This window comes from Oryzias melastigma, linkage group LG11 (assembly GCF_002922805.2).
Source record: "Oryzias melastigma strain HK-1 linkage group LG11, ASM292280v2, whole genome shotgun sequence".
Taxonomy (NCBI): domain Eukaryota; kingdom Metazoa; phylum Chordata; class Actinopteri; order Beloniformes; family Adrianichthyidae; genus Oryzias; species Oryzias melastigma.
In genome coordinates, this window is record NC_050522.1 from 17,174,883 (window position 1) to 17,195,053 (window position 20,171).

General features: G+C 40.0%; 1 protein-coding gene and 1 long non-coding RNA gene across 2 annotated transcripts in view; one reads left to right on the forward strand and one right to left on the reverse strand.

Moving 5' to 3' along the window:
* Positions 1–20,171, forward strand: part of sdc3 (syndecan 3) — a 40,888-nt gene that overhangs the window by 4,717 nt on the left and 16,000 nt on the right. The window lies entirely within an intron of this gene.
* On the reverse strand, positions 1,843–2,623 carry LOC112160510. Its single transcript, XR_004948731.1, has 2 exons — positions 2,487–2,623; positions 1,843–2,415 (listed from the first exon to the last, which is right to left on the reverse strand). It is a non-coding gene; the product is annotated as an uncharacterized LOC112160510 (long non-coding RNA).

Genomic DNA, 20,171 nt, shown 5'->3' on the forward strand with positions numbered 1-20,171 from the left:
GTGGTTTAAGTTGATCTTTTAGGATTTTACCAGAGTTTTAATCCGGCATATACATGCAAATATAAATGTGTCAATTTGACTGTAAATGATGATGCTAAACGTTGCTACTTTTTGAACTTTCGTCTACCTCATTGTTTTACTAAACAGATTTACAGTTTCTTTTAAATGCAGATTAAACCCTACTTTTTCCACTCAAAAACACACAGACAGATGCGCTCCGACGCTCAGATAAACATCAAGACTAAATTCCGGATTTCCTTGCACATACTGCTGGATTGGCACACATGCTCGGAGTGGTGGTGTGTGTTGATTCAGTGAGTCAGAGGGAGACGGAGAACGCTTGGAGGTGTTTTTAGGTGGGTTAAAATAGGCCAGAAGCACAGTTAGAGTAGAAACTAAACACACACACACAAAGTCTATTTTGCAGTAATTGGGCAGCATTGTGCAGACATACTCACACACATATATTCTCTAGAGATGGGGGGAGTAGATGAATATAGAGGCAGCAGGAGGGAGGGAGAGGAATGGAAAAATGGGAGGTGCACAGACCACAAGCTAATGAGGAATGGCGAAGAAGTGGAAGTAAGGATGGAAAAATAGTTGGGGTGATGGTGAGCTGGGGATCCCAGACAGTCGCAGAAAGGAGGAGGAGGAGGAGGGGATAAACCATGGGAATTGGGGAAAAGATGAAGCAAGGAAAAGCAACCCGTAGTGGGACGAAAGAGTGGGAGGCAAGAGAGTGATACTGATGGAGAGAAGATGGTCGATACTGGGAGGGGAAACAAGAGCCGGATGGTCGGCATGACAACGAAGGAATGGAGGAATGGAGAGGGAGCCGGGATGGAGGGATTTGGAAAATCGCGAGGGTGGAAGGGGAGGCGTGCACTCCTCATCCCCAGGGGACTGTGCTCTACCTGCTCTCCATGGCCGTCGCCATGACAACCACCATGGCTGCCTCTGTCACAGCCTTATTGTCCTCCCCTCCATTCTGCTCCCTCTCTTTTTCATTCCTTCCTTCATCCCTCATTCAAATCCATCTCTGCTTGAGTTATAAAAAAAGAAAAAAAATCAAGATGGCAGTTCGGTTCCCCGTTTTTACAGTAACGAGGGTGTTTGAGCATGCGCACGGCTGTTTGTCCTATAGCAGGACTTAAAATTAGAGAGCATAGACTCTGTGCCGTCTCCCCAAAACCACAAAGCATTCTGGGATCTCTGTGTGTCGGAGCTTCTGCTATAAATAAAGTCCCCTAGAAAACAGGGAGAGGGAGGGGGGTCCTTACCACTAACAAAATGTGTGCGAGTGAATCGCAGCTTTTACCTTCACACTGAGCCGATCACTTCTGCCTTCATTCATGCAATTACCCGCCTCTCCTTCTCTCTCCTCCCGTCTGGGGTTACCATGACTCAGAGGTAATTGTATTGATGGAGGACGGGATGGGTGGGGTTATGCGGGACCGTCCAATGGAGCTGTTGGGATGTGCATTTCCTGGCAGGCAGTTGATAAGAGCAGTTGGAGGCGCTGATAAGGTCGGCCTTCACACTCCTGACTAGACTCTTGGTGATGCTGGCCTCGGCCTGACCTCTCACACAACACTCCTCCTCCTCATTCTGTTGTTCAGCCTGTCCATCAAAGGCTAATGAACATAGTTTACACGAATTTACTCTGGCTGATGTAATAGTTTGATAAACTACGAACAAATTAAATATATATATATATTTACAATTAATAATACAGAAAATAAAGATAAATACAAAGTTAAGTTCATTTCAAGTGAATATCTCCTTTAATTTGATGCTTTTTCCACTTGTTGCACCGAGAAGAGGTAATTTCCAGACAAAAGAGCAGGTTACAAAGTTTTATTAATACAATAACATAAAACGTTCCCAAGCTCTCCTCTCCTTGACATGTGTCTGATTGTCTGTCACCGTGCCGAATAACACTTCAAAAAAGACGTGCAGAAAAATACATAAAAAGACACAACAAATAAAATTCAGACATGCACGAGATAAAGCACAACACACTTTAAGTCGGACACGGACAAAACTCGAACTAGACAGATCTCAGGAGTATGAACTAAGGGAAGTGACTTAAACAAACAAAATAACAAAAAAGAAAATTAGTCCGCTCGCACACCTGATTAATCAACCACGCTGAGAGCCTCGTGTGGAGCGGACAAACAAAAACACAAAACAAAACTTAAAATCAGGACAGCAGGGCACAGTACTCCGACACTAAAAGCAGAAAACACCGTATTAAAAAACACGTTTTCATAAAAAATAATTTAGTACTTATTTAAAACAAACTTCTGCTGTCATTGATAAAAAAACGAGCTTTATACCTGGTGCGTCGCAAAACCACACGCCCAGTCTTTAAAACCCCTCGGTCAGTCCGGATCTACCGCTGCCGTGATGTTGCTATAAAACACAATAAAATCAACCACTAATTTTAAAACATTTGCTGCAGGTGACAATAAAAACAGTCTTACCAAACTCAGACTCGCATCAGCTGACGCAGCTTCGTCAGCCGCCCCGTCCCACAACAGGAAGCTAGCACCTAGCAACCACACATCAACTTCCTTTTATACCCTGTGCTGTGGGAACAGCGACACCTACTGGAGCCTCCCGTTACACACTTATAATAGTCTAATATATATGTCTTTCATTAAAATGAAGAGCTAAAATTATTTAAATGTAAAATAAAATAAAATTTAATATTTAGAATCTCAGAATATTGTCACTTTGGAGACTTATAATTTCTCAGTCTAAGCAGATAATGCTGTAAACATCTGCACAAGGCGGGTAAGACATTAGAGTCATTGATGAAGTTGCTGGTTGCTCACAGACTGCTGTACCCAATCATACTAATGGCAGAAATGCAAAGAATGAAAACCAGAGGAACCAACCCAAATCACTAAAGACAAGTTGGTCTCCATCCAAATTGGTTTTGGGGCATTCCTCTTCCAAATCCACGACACTAAAACCAAAACAAACTTGAAGCCATCAACACATGAAATTAGAGTGCTGAAATTTCTAACTCTATGATTCGCCTCTCTGGATTTTTTTTTTCCTGGCGTTCCAGCTTCCTCCCACGGTCCAAAAAAATGCTTTCATGGGTAATTTGGTGACTTTAAATTGTGTCACCGTGAGTGTGTGTGTGGTTTTCTCTCCGTGTTGCCCTACAAAGGACTGACAAACTGTTGTACGAAAAAGACGAAAAGGGTTTTAGCCGCCTTATAAATCAAACAAAATTTAATTTTTCCCCATAAAAATAGAAACAAGTGAAAAAATGTTTAATAAGTATCTTGTAAGGATAGGAAAACAGCCCCTTTATGTTATTTAAGTGGTTAAATAACATTTCTTTGATTATAATTTTTACATTGTTCCTCAAACTAGCGATTTGTTATGTGGTCGTGGGTGAAAATCCCAAGGATGACTGTACCCACATTCCTTTCAACTTCAAATTGTGATAAATTAGGTGCTTAAAGGAACAAAAATGTCCCATCATTACGCTCCCACTACCATGCTTTACTATGGGAAAGAACCTTCGGAATATTTTACATTCATTAGTAGATCAAAAGCTGCAGTATTTTTGTGACTTTTGAGCCTGAACTTCCAGATATAAACCATTTTTTACAGTTAAAAGGAGTTTTAGAACACAACGTATAGCCATGCACACTCATTTGAATGGTTTTGTGTGAAGACTTGATTGGTGTGAGAGGCTGTCAGCAGTTTGTGGAGAAAATCTGTTAAAAGAAGGAGGGAAAATTACATTCGGATTTTGGCTTTTTAGAGCCAAAATGTGCCCAGCATGGTCAAAATGTGATTACTTGGCATTAACAAAACCTTACAAATTAGCTGTGCAACATTTATGCAGCAGCACTTGTGCAAATGTCTATGCTTGCATTTGAAATGCACCACTATTCAAAGAGAAGCAGTTTTTTCCATCTTAAATAACACTTTTTACTTAATGTAACACAAAAAAATGAGACAAAAGTGATAAAAACGATTGAATTAAGACTTTAAAATCCTGCTTTGAGTCCAATCTGAGAATCAGTTTATTTATAATATGTAAAAAAACCATCATATCTTCTCTAAAAAATGCATTAATTCAATCAATCCAGGAAGACACAGATTCACTGGCAGCATATTTGCCCAAGACCCCCTTCCCCCTTGCATCGTTTCATGAAGATCTATAGCCGTATACAGTGCATGTAAATGAAGTTAAGCAGGGAAGGGGGGCGACCAGGGGGAGTTCCTTTAATGCTTTAAAGGGGGAGTGGGGAAATCTGAAGGAAGAGAAAAATGAGCCATGTCCATTTTGTTCATGGACACTGAGATAAGGCTTTTGAAATATTTTTGCAGGCCTTCAAAATAAAAGCTGGTTTGGGAATGGAAAGTTTATTGAATCAACTTTAATAATAATAATAAAAAAGAATCAAATCAGGAAATTAGGAGTGTTTTTTTTACAACCCTTTACTTAACTAGCTTCAAATAACTTAAAACATAAATTAACCTTTATTTTGAAGAGTGTAAACAAAGGGATGATGGGAAATGAGAACAGATTTACTCCGCACTAGCAATCCCACCAACAATTCAGAGGAAACTTTATGATGAACTACTGCCGCTCTGCAGAAAGGTTTTTTAAAATTTTGGCTAAAAACTGCACAATCATAATTAAAAGATGATTGGAATGGGACTTTAACATGCTTTTCCTGTAACACTGCCTTCGAGCTTCAAGCCAACAAGGAAGTTCCTGAGCAGTTCACGGGGGCGTTGACTTCACACAGGTGTGTTCCTACATGTTAAGGAGCCTCTAAAGGGGCGATGAAGGAGCACACGGAGGCGGCTTGTGCAAGAAAACGCTGTGTGCAAAAGGCACGTGACTGTGTATGTGTGTGTGTGCACGTAAATAATTTAGCTCCGCGTCCCGACAGAGGAGCGAATGAGGTCAGGAGCTCATTGCCGCACCATTTTTTCCTCTCTCCTTCCATCTGGATGGTCCTCCGTCGCTGCAGAGTCCTGCGTTTACCCTGCATGTCTTAATAAACGCAAAATTGGTTAAAAAAAAAGGAGAAAAAAAAGATCCCCCTCTTATCTTTACTTATGTTCCCCCAGTTATCAGGAAATCATGAGGGAAAAGCATCGATCCAATTAAAGACACAGACCTGTTTGTGTGGGTGTGCTGTTGGAATGAAGCCCTGGAGCTAATGAGTCATGTGTGTGAGTGATAGTGCAGGTTTCTTTCCCATAGGGCTTCTCCATAAACTCCTGTACACACACACACACACACATGTTTGCGGCAGCAGGTGATTCATTCTTAATCTTTCATTCCAACAGTTGTGGATTAGTCCTAATCTCACCCACAGAGACCGAGGCCTGAAAGGCTGACGGACGCCGGCGCGCACACACGTTTTGTTTGTTTAGCTGTGAGGGAGGTGATAATAGTTTCCCTTGTTGGACTGACTGTGGCATTTGTGTGACAGGACAAGAAGTGACTGAGGATGATGCACAACAGAGTCCAGCAGGTTACACAACACTAAGACACGATAGACATAGGGTGAAGAGGACAGGGTGCTCATAAAATATTAAATTAAAAAAATGGTCGTTTTAGATTCATATTTTTATTACTACTTTTATGTACGGAAGATCATCATGACATCTAGGAATTTTTTGCAAAGTAAAACACAAAAAAAGCTTTTTTTATTAAAAAAAAAGGTGACAGTATAACTAATGTTGAGATGCACATTTAAGCGATTACTTCTAATGAAATTTAAACAAAAGTTTCAGTTCGCATTAAGAAATTTCTAAAATTTTCCTTTGCGTGTTCTTGTGCAAGTTTCTACGACCGATTTTGGCTTTTACGTACAAAACGTTCTGACATTGAACGCATCCTGAATGCTAAACCAGTTGAACTTTGACCAATCAGGGACTTGGTATGGTTGAAATCCTTTGTAACTCATGGAAGTACCAACCGTTTGAAAATTGATCAGGAAGTAAAATAAAGAAAAAACCTAGAGCAAGATTCACCAGATTTCACACCAAACTGTAGGTGGCAGACATGCGCTAGATCCAGTTAGCAACAATCCAGTGTAAACAACATGCTAAATAAACATGCTAAACACTAGGACTGGGTTGATAAAATAGATTAATTGATCTGGATCGATCTAAGCGTAATAGATCAATAATCGATCCATAAAAAGTAGACTTCAATCTAACGCATGAAACTAAAGTCTGCTAGCTTGATGCTAACGTATGATAGGAATTCCTATAGGACGGCTAATGCTAACACTCAGTTGACCTAAATGAACACATTTATAAACTCACACAGATACATTTTTAAACTCTTTTCAGGAAATATTTTTTAAAGTAACCATTTGTGGTCTAAAGCAGTGGTCCCCAACTACCGGGCCATGGACCGGTACCGGTCAGAACAATTGTTCTGTACATCTAAGACTGTATAGTATTTAATTTCACTAATACATTTTACAAAATGTGAACTGTATCAGATTAATATGAAAATCTTCAAAACACACAAACACATACATATATACAGACACACACACACACACACACATATATATATATATATATATATATATATATATATAAAACACTCTGGTGTTAAATGGTTAATGTTGACAGGTTATTTTTCTATTTTTTAACATTATGTTCATCTCAAAATATCATAACATTTTTTTTTTCTTCTCTTCCTGTTGCTATATTCTCCAGGAATAGAAGCAGCTTTGAATATATTGGTTCACTTCCTAAATATAATGGTTTCCCAAAGCATCTGGTTCACTTTTAGCTGATTTGAAACTGTGCAGAGATTGTGCAGGAACACCTGGTGTTACACAAAAATGCTTCCAGCCGGACAATCCCCTTAAAAAAAACGATCTAGGTGTGGCAGCAGATGTGATTAGATATTGTGTGGAGGAGCGGAGGTGTGTAGAAAATGAAAGGGGAATGAGGCTGAGGGCAATCGCAGACAGCAGTAATAGAGAAAAAAGAAGCGGGAGGTGGTTGCAGTGCCGAACAGAGAAGCAGACGGGTGAAAAAACTGGGCTATGGAGAAAGAATTTGTTTAAGCAGCAGCGAAATATCAAAGCAGCAGAGGAGTGAAGAAAGAGGAAAGAAATGAAAGAAAGAAAGCTGGACACTGAGGATTGGTGGCAGCAGACACAGAAAGGCTAGTGGTTAATGCAAACCTGTAAAGAGCTTACAGGAGCTGAGGCGGATTGAACCGAGAGGACAACCTGGATGGGATTATGAGGCACAAAGAGAGGAGGGCTGGAGGAACCAGATAGTATCATAACCCATATATCGCCTGTCCTCAAATTACCTCTGGTATATAGACGCAGTTTACAAGCTGTACATTACCTCTGAGATAAGATAATACCTTTGATTGTCCCACGGTGGGGAAATTCACTCGTGAAAAGAGATACGATCACTTACATCTCCAGCTGGTAAAAAGGTTGTAACACATAGAGTGTAACTAGTGGACAAGTGACCCTATTGGCTCCTCCACGACTGATTTAAAGCCTGATTTTACATTCTCTGTCGCCGCTTTTGTGGCCACAAATGACTTAAAGGGCCTATGTCTTGCTAAATAAACTTATTTTTTTGAGAGTTTAACCCTTGTAATATACTAGACGTGTTCTCATTAAAAGTGGGGTCATCTGGAAATAACATCAAATCTGGATGAAAACATGCTTTAATTTAGATTAAAACTAATATAGAATATCTAATATGGGTGTTTTATTTCCAAACATGTGACATTAGTTTTCATTATAGGGCCAATTGTACCAACGGTTTGATGTTCTTTAGGGAAAACCATAGAGAAATGTTGTGTTTATGTGATGTTGGAACAGATAACACACATAAACGACATAAAATGACAATTCTTCCAACCCCGCAGAATAACTTTCTGTACCTAGACAAAGGTCAATGTGTTTATAGTTTGCCATCTATGGGAAAACACCACAATTCAGGGAAAATAAGGCAAATAAGGATTATCATTATAATTTATCCCCATTTGGCCATCCACATTACATAGTTTATGGTATGGTATGGTATGGTATGGTGTATGAGCCTCCAGGCTGCACTTTGCCCACCCCTGATATAGGCCCTTAAACAAACTCTTGAAGTCCTATTCTGCTAATAATGGATTTTGGGGAAAATTTGGAAAAAATTAAACATGCAGTACAAGAAACAAACCCTCAAAGTCATAATGAAAACTCAAATATTCAAATAAATAAATATTTTTTGAAAAAGCTTCAATTAGTTTTTGTTGTTGTTTAGTTTGGCCATTTGCCACAAAAACGTTAAGAGTTACCTATTGGTTTAAAAGAAGAAAAAAAGCTCTTAGAAATGACCTTGTGAACTGCATCGACCATGAATGTTCAAACAAGCTTCAACCTGGAAGTTTAACGGGTTGGCACCTGGACAACATTTTTAATGGGATGAAATGACCAATAAGCAAAAACATGTGCCAATAGGGTGATTCATATTTTAAGAGAAACAATTCTAGTCACTAAGACATGTTTTCTCAAACTAAAATTATTGTTTTTTTTAAAGAAACGTTCTTGATACGATTATTTTTCTTCCAAGACAATTATAACTGTATTTTACCTTCTTAAGATTTAGCTTTTGTAGTGTGTAAAAGAGATTCGTCAGTTTTTTTAGCACGTAAATAAAGGATATGGCACCCCTACACGAAAAATAATCAAGAAAGTGAATGAAAGCAACCTGTCTTCTGCTCTAATACGCTCAGAAAGACTGTAAAATCAGCATCAGGCTCCTGTTCTATGCAGATGATAGTCTAATTCAGGGGTGTCAAACATACGGCCCACGGGCCATATCCGGCCCGACATATGATTTAATCCACTCCAGTCATGAAGAGAAAAACATATAGGGATGTTAAAAAAAGAGCAAATTTCTAGCCCATTCTTGTGGCGAGTTCTGGTTCTTTAAAGAAATGACCGCAATGTGCAATTCCACCACTAGGGGAAGCAAAGAGTCAGAACATATGGACAATAAGACTGGCATAACAAGAGATCAAGAAATAAACATAATAAACAATGAGTGATTAGGCTACTAGGTTGTTTGAGGCATTTTTTCCAACAGAAAAAAAAAAACAAAAAACAAAAACAAAGCTACAGATAACAAGTTGACCATGGGTTATTTTTGAGTTCAGACGGGTTGAATGTGGCCCCTGAACTAAATGAGTTTAACATCCCTGGTATAGTAGAGTAAAACAATGCTTATAAATGAACAATTTAGCCACAGAGCCATCAAGTGTTTGGAGAATAAACTTTATGTATGTTAAACCATCTAACAGCGCCCCCTACGGGTTGGTTTGTTTATGAACTGGTTTTTTCTCTCATATCCAAATGTGCTTCAATCCGGAAGTCATGTTTCTGAAAACGGAAAGATTTTCTTCTAAAAGGACATTCCTGTTGGGGGAAAAAAACTTAATTAACTGTTTATATGTTAGATAAAGAACATTTCTAAAGTCTCTGCAGGGAAATTCCCCCCAATTCAGTGGATCCTAACAAGAAACCGCAGCCATTTAGGATCTGTTTTATTCAATCAGCGCACATGATGCAAACATAAAATAGTATCCGCCACAAGACCCATTCACAGAGGAAATAACTCCAGATCTTATTCCAGTTGCCAGCTTCTCATGTTGAGTCATGGGTCCTAAGACATCAGAGCTGATCAGGATCTCATGATAAAGGCCTGATTAAGTCACAAGCATTCAGCTTTAAAGCAGAGACCATATGCTGCTGTCGCCTTATTCCGAGTTCCCCTCTGCCACTAAATCCCACAACCGGTTTGATCAGTGTTCAGTTTCATGAGCTGTTTAGATCTCTGCCGCATCAGTTGGCTATACCGGGCTGTCCTGGCACTCGCTTTGCCCTCTGACATCGGCTTCAACCAAAGTCAGTTTGCAAATGGGAAGCAGGCAGCAGAGCGATGCCGGGTCAACCATCTGGAGTACCGGCGATTTGTTTACCCAGTCTGTGTTTGTGTTGAAGAGATGTGATACTCTTGGCCTTGTCTCTCGGCCCAACAACGATGCACCTTTCTGATTGAAATTCATTGCGTTGATTGACGTTCTCTTCCTTTTGCCGTAACCTTTTTCTACACAAAATTGTGCCTCTCGCACATTGATTTTCTCTCCTTTCTTCGTTCGGTGCTTGTGCAGTTGCATGACAGTCATTAGCCTGATTATACAAACTGTAATTACATGAACACACACACACACACCCCCCCCCACACACACACACAGATGTTGCCTCGTGATTCTGATTCCCTGTTTATGTGCAGAAATGTGATTCTCATCATCTCGTTTGTGCGTGTGTTTTTGATTTTCGGACTGAGAGGAGACCATTGATCAGTGTTTTTGTGTGTGTACTCGGCTCCCCTCACACAAACTGCGACACAAAGGCATCATGGTTTGTGAGGAGCTCTCTCTCACACACAGCAACATTTCTGAGCGCTTTTGAAAAGTTCCTTAGAAACACAAGAAAAGTTGCAGCCACAGGCGCCACGCCCTCCCACTGGCCCTACAGAAATAGGCCCATTGAGCAGGGCTATAATCACACTTATGTGCACGCACTTGTACACACACACACACACACACACGTACACAAATCTGCATTCCCCCTCAGTCCTTGTCCTCGATCTCTTCAGCACTTCATAGAAGTAGGTACTAAAGCTCAGGCATTGACCCACCAGTTAACCAGCAGCATTCACTGCAACACTTCTCTGGCCAAACATCAATGCACTCGTGAACACACACACACACACTTGGGCACTGGAGCTCCCTAGAAGACAAAACACACACGCCCCCTCATAAACGCAATAAATGCACTGCCATGCATTGTTGAGTGTGGGAGCGGCATCAGGATGTCAAGGCATTTTTGGCAGCGGGGCAGTGACACACACTCGCACTCTAACACAGACCTGCATGTTTCATGAAGTCATTTATAATAGAAAAGGATTCCACACAGGGAAGCTGTGTGTGTGTGTAAATGTGTTTTGTGTGTGCGCACTTAGAGATGTGGCCGCTAATCCCAATGGAGTGTCTGATTAGTGTAACAGTTGGGTCTTACGTAAAGACGTAGAGTATCAGCACACCAGTGTGTGACGGTCTCACAACTCTAGTTAGTGAATGACGCGGTGGCGGGTCACTGTCACCCATCAGATATACAAACAAAGCACGTTTTTCACTTCACGTGACTCCAGCCGATGCTTGTTTGTGTGGTTTTTCACTGAAAAAGGAGCTGGTGGAGCAACTGCTGTGATAATTAAAGGGTCTATATCTTAAGCCTTTCAGAGTAAACTACATCTATATCAATGATCACATATTACCTTTGACACACTAATGAACACATTTTTTTTAATGAAATATGAGTTATTTTTGCAACGCCTCAATCTCTGAGGCTCCGCCTTTCCCTCCTTGAGGGAGCCGCCCATTTCATGGCGTCATTCTAGAGTCGGCTTCGCCAGCGTGTCCACAAAAACAAACAAAATCCAAATATTTGCAAAGATAAATGTACATTTTGTGCAAATGGAACAGTTTGCCGATCACAGCAAGCTCCGCGTAAAAAGTGTTTGTTTGCCGACGGCGCTGGTGAGTCCTCATGTTGTGACGTCACAATATGAGGACTCACCAGTGGATTTTCGTGGGTTGGGGGGCCCTGGTGCTCAGAGTTCAGGGTTTTAGAGGAGGGCTCAGGGTCAGGAACTGGTGGTGTTGGATCCAAAATGTGACAGAAACGAAAGCATTTACTAAATAAACTGAAACATGACGAAACCATAGGAGCAACAAAGGAGTGTCAAAAAAGAGCGGAGCAGATGACCTGACATGGGTGAACGGAAAACTAGACACTTTAAAATAGAAATCAAAGTAAAAATATTAATTAAAAATATAATAAATCCATAAGTTTTCAGAAATCAAAACCTAATACAATAAACACGATAGAACAATCAAAAATAAAATTCAATGAGGTTCTTAAATACACTGAGGGTCATCGATAGAGATGAAAGTAGATGTGAATGATCAACACAAACAAGGAAACATGACCAAAACCAAGAACACAGCAGAAAAAAAAACAAAATAAAGCACAGAATCTTTACACTCAGAGATGTGTGGATGGATCAAAATTCTGCTTTGGGGTTGTTTTAAGCGAAGAATTAACATTATAAAGACTCAAAAAAGTTGATTTTGCATAATATAAGAATTAATTCAGGTAGTTCCACATGCAGTTCTGCAAATTACACTCCATCCCCTTTCTTCTTCTTCTCATGAACAATTAGGGAAAAGGAGACATTGTCTTAAGCAAGGAGTTGCCTCAGAGTCAGTAATTGTCACCGAAATACCTTTGTGGAAGAAAAGTGATAACTTCCTAAATTTGAAGCTAAACCCATGGTTTTAGAGCAATAACGGCTCTTTAAAAGTGTCTTTCTGTCGTCCCTGTTTCATAAAAAATAAGGCATTTTCAGTGAAGTACTTGATTGTTTTGGGGGGTTTTATGCACGCTCCACTTCAGCTTCATAAAATTCTCCTCACTGAGAGTCTAACAGAAAGCTAAAAAGATTTGCCAATATTAAAGGGAATCTGTGTTTTTCTAAGTACAATCACAGATGCAGCAGGTAAAAGGTGAAGACTGTAAAAGAAATGACAGTTTCTGAACTTTTTTATTTCCTTGAAAAAGGAGAAAAATGATGGAAACGAAAGGTCTCACTGTGACCTTCAGACAGCACATTGGCATCAGTCCTGAGAGCCACGACTGGAATTTAATGAATGTAAAGTATTTTTTTCCCTCTTCGTTTGAGGAGCCAGTGACAAGAACTGTCAGGAGCAGCCGTCAAATGATCGCCTTACTGTAAACATATAACAGACTCTCCCTCCACTTCTAATTTAGCTTGTCAAGAAGTGTCTCAGCTTTACATCCCGCTGAAGCCGATAGTGAATTTAAAAGGATGCATCCGCTTGAAATGTCTGCACAAATTAGCGGTTGTGCGTAACGTTTATTAACTGTTGTTAAGATAGTGGGTCAGCATCTTTTCCATGTTCCTGTCTGCGAGGGGGGAAATGAAACACATTTTGTGCAACTCCTCCTCTTCGCTCTCCTTTCATGGTTGCACTTTTGCTCTGTAAAGTTCATATTTACGGTTCCCCCAAAGCGGAGGATTTAACCACAAACCCCGTCCTTTTACAAAGGACCAAAATCTTGCCTCTGATTGGCAGCCTGCTCTTCTAATATCTCCCTCCGATCTGCTTTGAACTCAGAGATCAGGCATCGGCGGGGAATGTGAAATCGGGCCTCCGTTGGGGCCCCCTTGTATCTTGAGGCTGTCTGCGATTGCACGCGTTACCCGCCCCGCCGTGACGCCTTCGGCTGGTACCAAGAAGAAGATCTTGCACAGTTCTAGATTACTTGTTTCATTTTGTTTAAATCTCTTTGCCCTGGGAAGGAAAATCTAAAGCTTGTGTTTGCCCTTCACAGTCTGTCATTAGAGATGAAAGCTTCCATACATGTGAAACAACACTGCAGGAAAAGTGTGCAAGAGGTCAAACGGGGTAGTTGCATCATAAACTGAGTATAAAATAATTTTGGACTTTTTACACTGGACTGTTCTGCCTAATACTAGCACACAGGTGGAAGACGCTTGGTGCAAAATGTTGAAGCATATGAAAACCTATTAAATTATTAAATTCTCCTTCATGATAAGTTTTCAAAAGGTTAGTATGTCCATGAATTAAAAAGGACACTATCCATACGTCACTACCAAATCCAAGTCCCTGATTGGTCAAAGTTCAACTGGTTTGACTTTCAATCCACGTAGCAATGCGTGAACAAGAGAGTTTTACGTTTATCTTTCATTGAAAGGGGTCGCTTGAAGGCACGTTACTGTGGGCGGTGTAAAGGGAGATACCATACATTCATCTGTTAGTATCCTCTCTTTCCTTATCGTTCAGGAAAACATATCAGAAAAGCTCATCTGTGTGCTGAGACATATTTATGGCTTTACCAAGCTGGAAAAACAAACTAGAGTTGATGTAATCCCCAACTCCCACTGTTTTTCAATGGGCAGCAAGTGCAGCCAATGTATCTGTGACTTGGATGAGATGGGGGGGGGGCTTCACAGATTTCCTGGCTGCTTTCTCTGTGCTGCATGAACATGTTGACGGTATCTTGCTCTATGGTTCCCATTCTTTGGTCACAGCGAGCACTCATGTGTGAAAAAGTTATGCAAACACATACTTTTTATTTTTTTTCTTTACAGTGCCGTTCATCAGTTATTTTCTTTTACGAATGGTGGATTCGGCGGATCTAAAGCTTTTTCGGATTTATCTTTAAATGTATATTTGGTAGCAATGCTTACTCATAGACATCCAGAGCTGCTTCTCATCTTTTAAACCTCTAATGAGTGTAAACTAGCTCAGTGGGAACAAAGACTAACGCCTCCTCGGGACCCCCTGCTGCTTCTGCTGCCTTTTCCGTAAAGCATCACTTTACTTAAATGCGAGATTAACAATTAAACTTGCAGCCATTTTACTTCATTTAGCACCTGATATGAAAGGCAGAGATGAGCAGAGCCTGCTTGATTATCCTCCAGTGGAAGTTGAAGCTGTAATGCGGATGTGGAAGAAATATAGGCAGGGAGGAAATGTTTAATGTTGTAATTTGGGAGGCTGCGGCTCATAAAATCCTGACAGCTCATGCTGTGGGAAATCTTTAACGTGTGTTTTAGGATTTGTAGTTTTGCATTAGTAAAAATAAAATTTCACTCAAACTTCTTGTAATGCTGACAGACCTCCACCTATAGCGGACTTCAAAAATTAAATGTGATGACAAATAACAGTCATTTAAACAAATATTATATTAAAAATACATTTCCCTGAGTGCTGAGATTGGAAGCCGTACATTAAAAATAGACCTCAGTTAAAAATATATATGCTTATCCAACAAAAATTGCTTTAAAAATACAGTTTTTAGTGTTGTATGAAAGGAGAGAATGTTAGTCCTCATTGATATATATTACTGGTTACCCCTCCCCTTGAAATGCAACGCAATGAAGACATTGCCACCTACCCTGAGGCATCCCTAACCAAGCTTTCTGCAGATAAAAAAAATGTCGTTTTTGATTTTTCATGTTAAATCCTTATTTTGGTGCAATTTCTTTAATTTTTCAGACTAAAAATGACTTTTCTATTTTTTTCAAAGGAATTCTTCATTTTATTGTTAAAAGTTTCCCATTTTTCTCTTTAAATTACATGTTATGTGAAAAGTTATTTTTTAGAACCAAACTAACTCGATCTTAATTGTACACATAAATTGACATTTTATTAAATTGCTTCACTTACTAACTTGTGAATTGTTCATATTTTGGTAGTTTGGCACTGAAATCCAGCTTAAACGGAAATGAAAGTTAAAGAGGTAAAATAATTGCCTTTGCCACAAGATTAATCATTTAAAAATGCAATAAATATCTCAAGATATAAAGAAATCCAGTCAGTACTTAAAGAAAGCTTTAAAAACTAAAAAAATGAAACACAGTTAGAACCTAAATCAATGTAAAACATGTATTAATGTTTATTAAAGCCTAAATAATGGCTAAAAACACTAATAAAGGTTATTTTTTACTCCTGTAGATAAACATTAAAAACAAAATTTCTAGATAAAAGTGTAAATTTCTTTAAACTTTCAGAATATTTCTTTAAAAATCAAAAGTAGTTGATGCTGGAAGATTTAAGTGAAACCTCAGATGTTTGAGAAATAAATCTCAATTTCCATTAAACCTAAAACGTGGTTGATTAGAAACCACATGGTGTCTTTAAAAACTGAAAGAGCCCAACATCTTTGAATGGTCCTTTAGCTTAAGAAGTGACCTCTCAAAGAGCAGAAAGGTTTGAATGATTTTAAGCTTTGAAATGTAGAATTTTTAAAAATCAAAAGATACAAAATAAGGAAGCAGTTGAATATAAATAGATGGCTAAAAATATTTAGGAGTTAGAAAGTAGGGGAAAATAGAGATGCTTATTCAGCATTAAGGAAATTATGGGGAAATTCTTTGTCATACTTGGAAATGAAATAGTTACGTCAGATAAGTTCACAAATATCCCTTTGTTTAAGTCTCTGAAAGGTTGGATTTTTTTTAGTGGATTGAATCTGGTGCAGACTTGCAATACTATCCGATAGTGCCAAAAATACTTTTTCGATCAGTTGTATCTTTTCGCACCGAGGCAGACTTGCCCTGTTCATTCATAAAAAATGGATGCTGTAATTTCCCTAACAACTACCAACATTAATCCACAACTGGAGGATAAATATACATGAGTCTGCACTCATTGTGCAGGAGTGTGTTTTATCTTTCAGGGTCATAAATCACTTAAGCAGACTGAGACTGGATCTCCTTGATCCTTTTGTCTCTAGTGAGCTGTTCTTAGATTTTTTTTTTTTTTAGGGGTCACAGGAGCTCATCTGACATCACTGCCACCAGATAGTGTCTCGACATGCAGCTGCCTTGGTCCATGTGTGTTAGAAGGTGTCAGAAAACGCGCGAAGTGTGTGACTGACTGCACAGGCCTCCTGAGCTAATCTCTGCTCAAGATGGCAGGTGTCTTAACCGGGTCGTCACCTGGTAACCTGCGCATACACACCAACACGCGCTGGCTGCCCTTTATCTCTCACGCATCGCGTCTGAATGAAAATGGGCTAATGTCCAGCTTGGCCGCCTGCCCGGTTCAGAGAGGAGGAAGAGCAGGGTGGGGAGTGAGATGAGGCAGAAAAAGGCTGGAGATCCAGGGAGATTGGAGGTCACTCCTGAGAGGGTCTGGGATCAACTCAGGAAAGAAAAGCAGGGCGTGTAACGATGCAAACGGTAAATAGGCGGCAGAATTTTCCGCGAGCGTGCAAGTAGCCGGAGGGTTTGTGCCAATTAGCCTGACCCTTCCCAGGTGGAGGGATGGACTGCTGTCAGCAAACAGCACGGCTCAAATGCTGCGTCTTATCAGTGTAGGTCAGACTGTTCCGGAGTGAAACAGCCACAACGGCCGCTGTGAATCAGAAGCTGCTTTCATCCACAGTCGATTTGACTTCAGAGAGGTCTGATATGTGACCCATAACCATTATTTACGCTCATTTCTGAAGTGGCCAACATCTCAACCTGGTGACAGGTCCGTAGGTTTGGTGAAAGCAGATGTTCGGAACATTTGACATCTGTGTTCCGCCAAGACGCCCACGTGAAAGTTAAATTATTAACTGCACCCATAATACAGACAGACTTTGCTTATGTGAGGCTCAAATATGAACAAGTTCAACACAGTGGAGCCTGAATTATTGATAAAAACACACACATTGAGAAATATCAGGGGGTTAACATCAAACTAATCCTTATGGACTGCAAAAAGAGGAGCAGTTTGAGGACAAACAGACCATTTGGACACACCTGCTCATTTTAAATAAATTGCTAGCTGTGTCCAAACTCAACTGGGTATTTTTACTGGTAATGACTGCATTGCATATTGGATGGGGTTACCTAAATAATGTACAGTTTGAACAGCAGTCTGCAGACGGGCAGCTTTAAAATGTCTTCTTACCCGTCGGCACACCTCGTTTAGCGGATATTTCTGTGAAATATCTCTGCATCGTGGCTTTAGAAGATCTTAGAGGGAGTAGGGGAATAAGTCTTTCATATATTTTCTTTGACCTGTATGATCAAAGTTTATGGTGTGCTCCTCAAAGGCTTTTAACATTGATTATTTGCCTTTCAAAGTTATAAGTTATATAAGTTATAAGTTATAGTGGTCCTTTTTCAAACTGTTGGTACTTCCGTGTTTTGAAAAGGACGCCATCCATACGTCGCTACCAAATCGGAGTCCCTGATTGGTCGAAAGTTCAACTGCTTAACTTTCATCCCTCAGCTGATTTAACTCTGTGAGGAGATACATTGTTTTCTAACCATTTTTTATGTCTATATGGTTTACGTTTTCGTGAATCTAATGTTGAAGCTTTTCAAAGCTTGTATCAGCATATGACTAATAGAAATAAATAGACATTTTTTAATTAAAAAAATTGAAAACTCAATTCATGATGAAGATTAAAAGTTTAGTGCCTCTGGGAGCACTGCGTGAAGACATACAGAGAAACATAAAGTTGTTTTACGAGATGGAGTTTTGACCTTTTCTCTACTCGTGCGTTCTAACAGAGCTGTGCCTGCAGCAAATGGATGCACAGACATTGGTAGAATTAAGGACTCACAGATGGTGTCGGGAGGAAGAGGGAGTATTTAAATTATTCTTCACAGTTTTAGAGCTCAGTGAGGCTGCAGCCATTGAGACACGCATTCGGATGAAATCTCACACATTGAGAAACGCGACTAATCTGTATTCTCCGAACGTCTAAAACGAAGCGGGGTTGTGTGTTAAATTATAGCTTTTAAGTGTGTACATGTATGTATGAATATGTGGGTGCGCCATCCATTGTGCAGAAACCAGCCTCTCGGGTTACGGAGGAATGCATTTGAAGTCAATCACAATGAAGTTCTCTATCTGAATGGTTTGCCTAAAGGCAGCTGAACTCAACTGGACAAGCAAGAAAGACAACCCCCCAAACAAGCAAAAAATAACCCCCACAAAAGATCATACACATCTGTACACGCATGAGGATTTCTGTCTCTTTAACTTCCTCTGCCTCCTTTTGTTTTGACTTCCTGTGTATTAGTTAAGAATGCACACACATCCTTTCTTTCTATGGACCACACACACCTCTGTTTTCATTCATGTGGGGGATTCTGCAGAAATACCTGCAAGTTAGCTATTTTTCATGATTTTGACTCCAAATTTTAAATATTGTGTGGAACAAATGAGCTCTTGTGGTGCAGTAATACTCGTGAATTTGCTTTGGTAGAGAATCCTGCATCTTTAGTTTTAAAATAAGCTGACACATACACAAATACACACAGAGTGATGCAGAGCAGCTATAGGATCACATTTGAAGTGCATCACCTGATGTCAGCTTCAGATCAAGTTTCTACTTGAACCGCTGTAAACGTTGAAACATCGCTCAGAGGACATTCCAGGTCAATTTTTTGTAAGAGGCTCTGTCAATCATACACCCACTTTTATTTCTAACCTTTTATTCAGCTAGCATAATTTCAATAACAACTATAAAGCAAAGTGTTGATTAAAAAAGATTACTTCCAAAATGTCCTCACAGGGAAAAATGTCCTCACAGCGTAAGTGGTTTGTGAGGGGTTGGTTCCCACAAGTATATAAATACAAGTACACACATACACACACTTATATATACAAGAGCTGATTTTCTGTTTAGGTTATTTTCCTTTCACTTTAATGTTCTTTCATGTCTCTTTTCATAGAATTATACATAATTACATTTTCCAAGACCCCAGATTGTTTTAAACTGACTCCAACTGGCACTGTATCTTGTACAGTGGCACTGCTGCACGCTTTGCCAGAAACCAGGATCGCATTTGCTCCTCAGATCCATCTGAATACGGCTGTCGTCTTACTGTTTCTTTTTATAACAAACGGGAACAAAAAAAAAAAAATGCAGTGGTGGAGCAAAATTGAGGGCAACACACGGATGATTTTGGCCCTGGGTTATGCGTCGCGGTGGAAGGGAGTTCGTTGAGGTTAGTTAGCTATGTGGTGCAGACTGAAAATGGAGGCGCATATACTTAAAGTGAAAAAGTGCAGCGTTGGCCCCACAGGACAACCCCCCCATCAACTTAAGAAAAAAATGCTTCCGTGCAGATCAGATTGACGGGGCGTTTGTGTCTGCATGTAAAAACACACACCACAAACAAACCCTGTGATTACACCCATGCAGAGACACACAGAGTGTAATTACGCACAGTGACGCACCAGTGCCCACCATGGCGTCATTTTCACACACATATAATAAAGAGCCATAAATGAAGCATGCCCGGACGCAGACTGTGATTATATATTACTATTAAATGTTGGGGTAAACATAGATGATGCATTTTTAAACACACAGCAGCTCTGGAGCTATAGCGGGTTCTGGCGGTTGTGGTGTGTTTTGGGGACTCATAAATGGGGCCCCCGGGGGGTGAGCTCTGAAGCAAACTGGGGAGATGGGGGGGCAGGGTGTGTTTATTTAAGTGTGTGGTTT